Source organism: Mastomys coucha, unplaced genomic scaffold, assembly GCF_008632895.1.
Source record: "Mastomys coucha isolate ucsf_1 unplaced genomic scaffold, UCSF_Mcou_1 pScaffold22, whole genome shotgun sequence".
NCBI lineage: Eukaryota > Metazoa > Chordata > Mammalia > Rodentia > Muridae > Mastomys > Mastomys coucha.
In genome coordinates this window covers 119,563,627-119,574,696 of record NW_022196905.1, presented here as the reverse complement: position 1 = coordinate 119,574,696, position 11,070 = coordinate 119,563,627, and the positions used below count along the sequence as shown (strand labels likewise).

The window sequence follows — 11,070 nt, the reverse complement described above, 5'->3', positions numbered from 1 at the left end:
CCCCCCCCCCCCTTTAAAGGACCTCCCCAAACCTCAAACACTGCCATCTGCTGGAGGCCAAGTGTTTAAACGTAAGAGCCTTGTGGGAGCCACTTCTCATTTAAACCAGCATAACTTCACTAAAGTTTCTACAGAAAGGGGGCCATTGTGTATGTGACTCACTCTCAAAGAGTTCAAAATAAAGTGTTTAGACAGGTGTGATGGGGTAGGTCTTTAATCTCAGCACCTAGGAGGAAAAAGTAAGCATATCTCTGTGAGTTCAAGACCAACCTGGTCTGTATAACTCCAGACAAGCCACTGCTACAAAGTGAGACCCTGTCTCAATAATAATAATAATAATAATAATAATAATAATAATAATAATAATAATAAAAGATATGTTTGTGTTCAGAGAGAGAACGCAAATACCTGGGGAACTTTAGAGGAGGAATTTTAGAAAGACATTTCTTAAGGCTCATTTGTGGATCTAATCAGAAGATCAAAAGAACGCAGCAAGGAAAAATAAATAAATAATCGTACACATAGAACATTCGTTTGCCTAATGGATATAACTAAACACAGTTAATGCTTTTCTTAAATATTACATAAGAACCAGGCACTGTGAGAAGTGATTTCTGTCATTTATAGAAATCATTTCCTATCAATGATATTCATTTACTTCATTAGCATGTTATTTAATCCTGAGATAACCCCACTGGAGGGTGACTATCTGTGTCCCCATTGGACAAATGACGACACGGGAGCTAAGGAGAAGAGTCAGTGATTTGGCCGGAATCATGGTGTTGCTAAGCAACAGGGCAAGGATGGGGACAGAAGCTCTCCGGTGCCTGGGCTCCCATCCTGGGTGCTGGCTGTTCTGTAGCACACCAACACAATGGACCCTCCACCTCATTCCATCTCCTAACTCCAAATGAAGCTTTATGGATTAAAGATAGATTTATAGCATCATTGATTTCCAAATCCCTCACAAATATGTTATGTAGGGGCTAGGGAGATGGTTCAGTGATCAAAGCTGATTACTGGGTAAGTGTAAAGACTGGAGGGCAGAACCCCAGAACTACACACAGATGCTAGATGGGCACAGAGAACAGCCATTAATTCTAGCCTCAAAAGGCAGAGACTAGGGGCCTCGGAGCAGGCTGGCTAGTGAGACTAGTCATACTACTGAGCTCGTTTGACTGACAGATCTCTGCCTCAGTGACTAAGGTGGGAAAGTGATGGAGGATGATTCCCAACATTGGCCTCCAGCCTGCACATGCATGTCCTCACAGGCACATGTGATGTGCCCTCATACATGTAGAAACATGCACACACACACACACATATGTATGAATAGACAACATCTACATGACAAGTGGAAAAATTAAACGTTACATCACCATCAATCCTATTTTTATCAAAAGCTCGGAGTAGTCTCAAAGCTGCCGATGATGATCATCTATGGCTTCTGGAATGGTTCATCCTGACCTCTACCTCAGCCCATGAGGCTCTGGATCACCACGCTGAGGCCTGGCCTCCTATGTACCCTGGTCCCTGGATTCTGAGTAGGGGCCTAACTCTAACCACATTTTGCTCCCAGACAGCATGGTTTCTCAGTTTTAAAGCCACAGGGCAGTTGTAAACTTCACTCAGAAGCCAGCAGGGACATGGGCTCTCGTTTAGATAACAACATTCAACCCAGTGTTGTGCACTATATAACTCTGAAATCAGTCCAGCTCCCCCCTTTCCCCGCCGCCACTCTGTGGCTATTTTTAGATTGTGGTAACGTGCTGTCCACAGGGCACTAAAGAAGGTCAGAAGTCAGCTCTTTGCCAGTTCTTGAGCAATATAAACAGGATCGTTTCAAACAGGACAGGCCTCAGATCTTAAAGCTGCCTTCCAATGAAGGGCCGGGCTGCCATCTCCAGGACAAGTGCCCAGGAATGAGAGGAACTGTTTAGAATAGCAGCCATCTCCATCCAGTGTCCAGGACAGGCTCTTCACACCACAAGCCCAGAGTAGTAAAATAACATTAACTGACTAAGGTAACTGGAGGTTACTCTTAGGAAGCTGGCGGTCCACCCCAGCAAGATACAAAGCCGGGATGCAGTCAGCTCCCTGCACATGTAAGATGTTCTACAGAGAATAAGAACTGTGCTGTGTAAAAGCCACAGAAGCAGGGTCCAGGGTCCCATCTTTGCCACGACTTCCCATACTGCCTAGAGTATATTACGATCTCAGAGACTGTGGAGTGGTGGGAACGACATCCAAGATGATGGAAGGAGCAACGGTGGAGACCTTCCTCCTCTGCTCCCAGTCACCATGGCAACAATGACAAGGAGCCCAGTCAGCATTTTATAACCACCGTGGATGGTGTGGATGTGAGCAGTGGTCCATGCTGAGCCAACGAGCTGTCTCCTGGAAAACAATTTAGAGCCAGGGTTAAGAGACTCTAACCTCTACACAGCTTGTTTCCAGAAAGGAAAAATCAGAATGAAGAAGCAGCAGTTACTGGGCATTTCTGCCAGCAGAGTGGCAAGGAAGAAAGGCAGGGATGAGAGGCGAAGGTTTGCTGCAGAGCTCTGGTCCTTATGTATATACTGTACACCTTCCTCTTCCTCACAGCCTATAGACTTGTGAAGAGTCCCCACGCTGGGCTTCCTCTGGGGCTGCTGGGTTTCTGTTACTGGCTGCTTGTCGTGGGTTAGCTTCAGGTGTCACCTAGACATAAACCCGGAGCCGCCTGGATAAAGGGAACCTCAATTCAAAAATGTCTTCCATGAGATTGGACTGTGGCATATCTGCAGGACTTTTTCCTTGTTGTTGTTAATTGATATAGGAAATTGTAGCCCACCACAGGCTAGGTACCATGCCTAGGTGGGCCTGGGATGTATAAGAAAGGTAGATGAATATGAGCCTGAAATAAGCCAGAAAGCAATGTTCCTCCCTAGCCTCTAGTTCAGTTCCTGCCTCTAGGCTCTTGTCTTGAGTTCCTTCCTTGATTTCCATTCATAATGGACTATAAACTATAAACAAACAGAAAAAAAAAACACTTTTATCCCCAAATTGCTTTTGGCTAGTATTTTATCACATCAGCAGAAAAGCAAACCAGGACACTGCTACCAAAGAGTCCTAAGGACACCAATGTCCTAGGTATCTTGGGTCCCATAGGAAGGACAGATGCCAGCCCTAAGGGTCTCCACTTTGTGTGTGTGTGTGTGTGTGTGTGTGTGTGTGTGTGTGTGTGTTCACATGCACATGTGTGTGAAAAAGCCAGAGAGTAAATCTTGTGTGTCATCCACCTTGTTTGTGGAGACGGCATCTCTCACAGGCCTAAAGATCACTGAGCCAGTGAGCCCACGTCTCTGTCTCCATGTCTCTGTCTGCTCTCTCTCAGGACAAACAAGCATTGGCTTTCTTACATCTGTTCCTGGGATCAAACTCAGGTCCTCCTGTTGTGTGGCCAACACTTAACCCAACTGAGCCAACATCTCAGTCTCTGACTTTCAAAGTAACCACAAAGCAGCGGACACACTCACTCTGTTAGTGAGAACTGAACGGAAGCCTGAATGCTTCCCTGCAGGGTCCTATACCTGAGGTAGGTGGGCGGAACAGGCCAATATGAAAGACCCTCTACTAAGAGTCAAGAGACCTGGCTGCCGTCACCACCTTCTTTAATGACCACCGCCAACAATAATCTCTTCTGTAACGTTAAGCAATAAGATCTAACCTCGCAGCTTCCTAGGGGTCAGGAGATACCTGTATAAAGGCACACACATTAAAGGATGTGATTGTGGTAATGCTGAGTAAACAGGGGTGGGAGGAACCTCAGTAGGAAAAAGATCAAGTGGTCAGGCCTGGGGGTGCACACCATTAATCCCAGCACTTGGGAAGCAGAGGCAAAGGTAGGCAGGTCTCCGTAAATTTGAGGTCACCCTGGTCTATAGAGTGAGTTCTGTGCCAACTGTGATTACATATTGTCTCAAGAGGAAGAAGGAAGGAAGGAAGGAAGAAAGGAAGAAAGGGAGGAAGGGAGGAAGGAAGGGAAAAAGAAAGAAAGAGAAAGAAAGAGAGAGAGAGAGAAAGAGAGAGAGAGAGAAAGAAAGAAAGAAAGAAAGAAAGAAAGAAAGAAGAAAGAAAGAAAGAAAGAAAGAAAGAAAGAAAGAAAGAAAGAAAGAAAGGAAGGAAGGAAGGAAGGAAGGAAGGAAGGCAAGGGAAGAAGGAAGGAAAGAAAGAGAAAGAAAGGGAAAGAAAGAAAAATGAAAGAGAAAGAAAGAGGGCAGGAGGGAGGGAGGAAGAGGAAAGAACACCAGCAGTCCCATAAAATCCAGAAGATGTTTAGAAACAGAACATCCCATATGGACATCAAAACAAGAACAATGCCCAGTAGAGAATACCAGTAGGACATCTATTCCAAAGATAGGCAATGGCTTTCCCAAAGTCACCACTAGGCAGGTCACTGAGATGAAATCTGACTGACTCCTATGCTTCTTACCCACGCTGCAGGTGTATAAGAGGAAGCTGACATCAGAGGAGGTGAAAGTAGAGGCAGCGTTAGGATCCTTATCCTGTCAGTGTCTGGGTAGAGCTGGGTCATGACACAGAACAGCACAGGACACTTGGGTCAGCGCTGCCCATGGCTGCGTATTTGGGAGAGAGAAAAAGAAAAAGACTCCCTTACACTGTGATGTTTTGTGGGCACCCTGAGCTCTCTGCTACCCCTTCAAGAGACTGGTGGGGGAGAAATTTGAGAACAGGAGTCTATAAAACACCACTTGGGGTTCTGAGTCTGAGGTATGGATCTGAGGACCCAAGGGACATGGTCTTCTCATGACAGAGCTGGGCACTGGCTGACAGAAAAGAGCAGGGTTTGTGGGAAAAATGGGCCCAGGATAAGGGAAACACATAGGTTTAAAGAAAGCCTGTGGGAGACAGATGCAGCAGAGGGAACTCTAAACCTTGCTTAGATCAGAGCTGCAGGAGGTTTGAGCCAGCCTGGCTTCCTGGAAATCCCCCCTCCTGTGCTCCTTATGCAGGGGTTGGGGTGGGGCTGTTTTATCTGCACAGCAGGCTCTTACACTGTGTAATAATTACATGCATTTTCTCTAATCCCCTCTCTACCCTTTAGCACTCCCTTAATTACAACTACAACCTCTTAAGAGTGTTTCTTGCTTGTCTTGGGTGGAGCGGGGAATCTCAGCCAGTTTGAGCTAAATTAAAATCTAACACAACTTCCAGTTGCCACAGAACTAGCAAGCAAAGGCATCTGTGTGATTAAAATCTAAAATAGGCTGATGGCCACACTGGGGACAGCAGGACTGAGACCTGAGCCCACAATGACAACTTCATTTAAACACGAATACACCTTCTGGGATAGTTACTGTGAACTGCTGGACGCTTGGTGACCACAGTGAGTGTGAGAGGGGGGCACCTGCTGGCCAGCTCTGCAGTCAGGCCACTGGATGGAGGGATGGTCAAAGAAATGGATATATGGATATATGATAGACAGATGAGCAGATAGGTGGATGAATGGATGAACAATAGATGGATGGGTAGAAGGTTGATGGATGGACAAAGAATAGACATAAGATTATATCAGTGGTGGATGAATGGATAGAGAAATGGGTGGATGAGTAGACAGACGATAGACAAATAGATGAACAGATAGATGAAGGAATGATGGGATAGATAGTTGGACAAACATGTTTGGATGGGTAGATGTATGTATAGATAAACAGATAGATGGGTTGATGGATAATGAATAGACAGATGGATAGAAGGATAGATAGATGGATGGATAGATGGATGGATTGATCAATCAGTCGATTAATGGGTTGATGGACCAATAGACGAATGGAAAATGAATAGATGGATATATGAATAGACAGAAAAATGGATGGACGGGTGGACATGATAGACAAATGGTTAAACAGATAGATGGATGAATGAATGGACAAGAAATAGATGGGTAGATGGATGGCTGTTTAGATGGATGAATGGATGGATGGATGGATGGATGGATGGACAGATGGTTGGATGGGTAAACAGATGGATGATAGGCAGACAGATGAATGGATAAACAGCCAAGTGGATAGGTAGATAATTGGATGGATGCACACACTACCTCACACACATGTGCACATATCCCTTCTCACACATCTGCACACATGTACATTCAAACCCTCACCCATATGTGTACACATCCCCCTGCCCCGACACACACAAAACTAAGTCACCTCAGAAGGATTCACCAAGAAACTTTTATTTAAATATATATATATATATATATATATATATATATATATATATATATATATATATATATATATATATATATGTCTGTAAAGAAGAGGAAGTTGAATCTTTCTGGGCAAACCTGAGAGAAAGCATTTGAGAACTTACATCTTGAGATGCTAAAAGAAGGTAGCAGGAAGCAGGATTCTGCAAACTGCATCCTGGTCTGTTGTTTCGTGGGACTTTTTTCTCTCCCGTAGTGAACCTGCCAAGACCGAATGTGTGGTGTCGGAACTGAAGCCCTCCTTCCTAGTCTGCTTAGTGCAGCATCCTCCCTCCCTAGACGTGAATGCTGAGACTAACACAGACCAGAGCAGTTTAGTCCACGACTGTCACTCAGAGGAAGGGCTGTGTAGCTTATGAAACGTGTTTCAACACCGGGTGGAAGAAAGTGCTGGCTGCAAGCCTGTTCTCGTCTTCACAGCTTCCTTACAACAGACTTCAGCGTATCCTTTCCCTGCCTAGGCACGAAGGGCGTGAGAGCACTCAGGCAAGCTTGGCAGGGCTGCCACCACAAACTACCACAATCCTAATGGCTTAAAACAAGCAGAAACTTATGCAGAGTGCTAGAAGCCAGAAGTCCGGGAACTGGTCAGGCCGTACTCTGCCAGGACACTATAAGGGAGAAAGGGTTGTCCCTCACAGTGTCTGACACCTCTGGGTGTTATTCGGCTCATGGGCGCATCCTTCTCCTCTTCACATGACCCTCTTCTCTGCTTGTCTTCTGTATGTCTTAAGGTTCCTTTTTTCGTAAGAACAGTGGTTGGTGGGTTTAGGCACCAAACCTAGGTCCCAGGTGGACTCTCTCAAAGTATTTGATTCCTACATAGAGGCTCCATTTCTAAGTAAAAGTCCCATACCCACAGATACTAGCCATTTAGAAACTGAATAAGTCTTTTTTAAAAGTTAGGACTTACTTCTATATTTTTAAGATTTGTTTTATTTTGTTTTATTTATGTGCCTCTGTGTGAGTAGGTGCACAGGAGCCCTGAGATGTGGGCTCCCTATGATAATGGGAGTTACAAGCAGCTATCAGCTGCCCAGCATGGCTGCTAGGAACAAGCTTAGGTCCTCTGCAAGAGAAGTAACTTCTCTAAGTCACTGAGCCATCCCTCTAAGGATTTAACACTTGAGTCCTGGGGTTGTGGTTATGTGTCTATATCCATAAAGCTGGGGCTGGAGGTCAGACTGAAGACAGTAGGGCAGCAACCAACCTGCCTCCCTCCTCCCTCGGGCTCAGAAACAACTTTTTAAAAGGGACCAGGCTGAACACAGTTGTTGCCTAAGCAAAGTGGAAATCTCACTCAAGACTTTTTTGAGACATGCCCCACTCCCCCCAGCTCAAAGGAAGAAGCTCCAAGTTCTATAATATAGCTGTTTCTGTAGTTGGGGCCCCTAAGAAGACTTTAAGGTTAAGCTCATCAAGTCGGACCCTGGAAAGGAAGACACACCAGCAAGCATGGCTAACAATTAGCATATTGGCCATATGTACCCCAGGACAGCTATGTATGCCACCCAGTATAAAATGTTAGTTCACTTAAACCATCATGTGTGTATGTGTGTGTGTGTGTGTGTGTGTGTGTGTGTGTGTATGAGTGAGTGAGAGAGAGAGAGAGAGAGAGAGAGAAAGAGAGAGATTTCTTCTGTAACTCAACTACGCAATTTTTAAAATTTTATTTAATTTTATGTGCATTGATGTAGAGGTGCCAGATCCCCTGGAAGCAGAGTTACAGATGGTTGTGTGTTGCCATGTGGGTACTGGGAATTGAACCTTGGTCCTCTGGAAGACCAGCCAGTGCTCTTAACCACTGTACCATCTCTCCAGCCCTGACTATGCAGTTTTTGATAGTTAAACTTTGTAGATGGCAATGCCACTTTGTGATGTCAAGAGGGGCAAGAGTGCCTTCTAGAGAGAGCCATCCGCAGCCCAGAAATGTAAAGAAAGGCCGCCAGGTATCCTGTGACATCATCCACCAGCTAAGAAAAGAACCATCAGAAAGAAATATGCCTCACCAGCACCTTGATCTTGGATTTCTCATCCTTCAGAAAGGTGAGGAATAAAATCCTGTTGCTTAAGCTCCCTTGCCTGTGGTATTTTGTTACCGCCTAATACAAGATGCCAGTCCCAATTATAGATAAACCCAAGGCTCCCAGCCATAACAGAACCCCGGGGCCACCACATCTGTTTGCAAAACGGATGGTAATAATTTTCTCTCCTAATTACACCTGCCAGCACCTGCTCTCTTCACCCTCAGCTGGATGTAGCTGGATGTAACTGTGATTGCGTTTGCAGAATAACACCATGCCATTCCTTCCTGCCTGTCAACGGCTTCAGGTCATCCCTGGGAGGCAAAGCAGGGAAAGAATGACTGTTCCCATCAGAGAGGCAGACCAGCGTTGTGACTCGAGGGCATCCTGCTTGCTCAAGGTCACAGATCTGCTTATAAAATATTCCCTGGGGAAAGAGCCTACATCGTCCATCTACTGAATAAATATTACTATGGCGACATATTCATTATCACTTATTTTAATGAGAGGCTGGGTATGGTTTCTAGTCAAATTCTGCTCCTGCAATATGCATTGTGGAAGAGATTTTTAAAAGTAAAATAAAAAGACTCGATCATTCTTGACCCAAAAATTTCCGAGTCTTTCCCTAAGCAAGTGGACAAGGGTAGGGGACATATTTTCTCAAAGATTCAACCTTATTATTAAAACTATGATTGAGGACCAGTGAGATGGTACAGCTAGAAAAGGGGCTTGCTGTCAAACCTGATGCCCTGAGTTCCATCCCTGGATCCATATGGTATAAAGAGAGAATCGCGGGTCACCCTCTGACCTCCACAGGTACACTGGTAGCATTTACAATGACATCCACCACCACAGCTCCTCCCCGACCCCCATAAAAACCAACAAATAAATAAATGTAAAGGCGAGATTTTTATTCTTACTGTCCCTCCCGTATGAGATGTTAGTGAGGCAGGCAAATTACTTGCCTAGCTCCTTTTACCTCTGCCTCAGAACAAGAAGGTACTACGGGAAGATTTGGTGAGCGGATGGGTGGATGTATTCACAGCTTGACTAGTGGGCCATCTGATTAGACTCTTCACAATGCACAATGCCTGGGAGCTAACCCCAGTGTCTTCTGATGCTGATGTCCTCCGCAGCTCAGCTAAGCATTGGTCTTGTAAGCACTTTAACTTTTTTTTTTTTTTTACATTATTTTATTCATTTCATTCCAGGCATGACCTCTCCCAGTGCCCCCTCCCACAGTTCCTCATCCCATTCCTGCTTCCCTTTGCCTCCTCTCAGGGCTCAGTGGGTGGGTGACCTTAGCCAAAATGCCCAACATTGGAGAGAGGGTACTAGAAGTTTCCACCTCCAGTAGACAGAGACTCAAGTGGAGGGATGGGGGTTACTAACGCACAGTCAAAATTTCTGACCCAGATTTTTTCCTGTCTAAAAGAACTGCGCAGACAAAACTAGAGAAGAGACTGAAGGAAAGAGGGTCCAAATGACTGGCCCAACTTGAGATCCATCTCATGGGGGGGGGAGGGAGGTAGCTCACCAAGGTCTGACACTAGTACTGATGCCATGTTGTGCTTACAGACAGGAGCCTGGCATGGCTGTCCTCTGAGAGGCCCTACCAGCAGCTGACTGAGACAGACGCAGATATTTAACACCCAACCATTGGGCTGAAGTCAGGGATTCCAATGGTCGAATTAGGGGAAGGATTGAAGAAGCTGAGGGAGAGGGCAACCCCATAAAAAAAAAGCAGTCTCAATTAACATGGACCCCAGGGAGCTCCAGACACTGAGCCATCAACCAGGAGCATACAAGGGCCCATCCAAAGCCCCTGGCACATGTGTAGTGGAGATCTTGCTTGGTCTGACCTCAGTGGGAGAAGATGCATTTTAACACGTTTAAAAGCCTTTGGTGAAATCAGATACTGAGATCTGCATTCTTTGAGATTTGGGCCACGTTGCTACCATTTCCTTTGACATAAATGTCTATATTGAAGAAATTCACCCATTCCAAGAATGCCAATCAGCCACAAGGTCCTAGGAATCCACAGGTGTTGGCTCCCAACCTTCCTACCCTGGTTTCTCCTATACAGGCTTCCTGGCAAGAGTTACCAAACACACTGTAAAAATATAAATCATACTGAGGGTATGAATATCTAATTTACCTCTTTAATGCTCTGGGTTTTTCCTTCCACTCTATGGGTTTCTTATGCAAACCCTGTGAGATTGGATTTAAGGTCTGCTCCACAAGATGGAACTCATTCCTGGCACTGTTAGCGTAGCCAAGAACCCATGGCTAACTAGGTCATGTGCCTTACACATAATGGCATGTTATGTAACCAGCAGTAACATAATAGCACATTATGTAGTAGAAAAGAACCTACTCCTAGCATTCCGCTAAATGGATGTAGTATTAAACAGGCCCCTACGTTCTCAGCTTCATACCCACAGATCAATGCACCTCCCCACCTTCATCAGAGAAGCTTCCCTTTGTAGACAGAAGAGTGAGTAACCCAGAGACCCCAAACTGGTCGATGAGCTGAGAATCAGTAACTGGTGAGCCGCTCAGCCATAATGAAGCATCTCTGTAATGTTCCCTCTCGCAAGGATCAGGGATCCTGGTGGAGCATGAGACACATCCAAACTGTAAGCACCAGGGGCGCTGGGCGAATGCAGTGAACCGGTTTTCTCCCCTGCACAGAGCAACTCAGTGGCTAAGACAGCACAGGCAAGACATGTGCAAGCTCAAGCCAGACAAAACCCCAGCATGGAAGCA

At 45.5% G+C, this 11,070-nt stretch overlaps 1 protein-coding gene and 1 long non-coding RNA gene across 4 annotated transcripts in view; one reads left to right on the top strand and one right to left on the bottom strand.

Annotated features, from left to right (window-relative positions):
• LOC116068455 overlaps positions 1-8,317 on the top strand; it is a 26,109-nt gene extending 17,792 nt beyond the window's left edge. The window contains exon 3 of the long non-coding RNA XR_004109589.1: positions 8,123-8,317. This is a non-coding gene — a long non-coding RNA (uncharacterized LOC116068455). The remainder of the gene's footprint in view (positions 1-8,122) is intronic.
• Positions 1-11,070, bottom strand: part of LOC116068454 (transmembrane protein 132B) — a 337,983-nt gene that overhangs the window by 42,266 nt on the left and 284,647 nt on the right. Inside the window, exon 1 of one of the 3 annotated variants that reach the window (XM_031338011.1) lies at positions 10,460-10,570. The exons of the other annotated variants lie outside the window; for them this stretch is intronic. The gene's annotated coding sequence lies outside the window, so the exon portion shown is untranslated. Of the gene's footprint in view, positions 1-10,459; positions 10,571-11,070 lie in introns of those variants that run through there. 3 annotated transcript variants of the gene reach the window in all.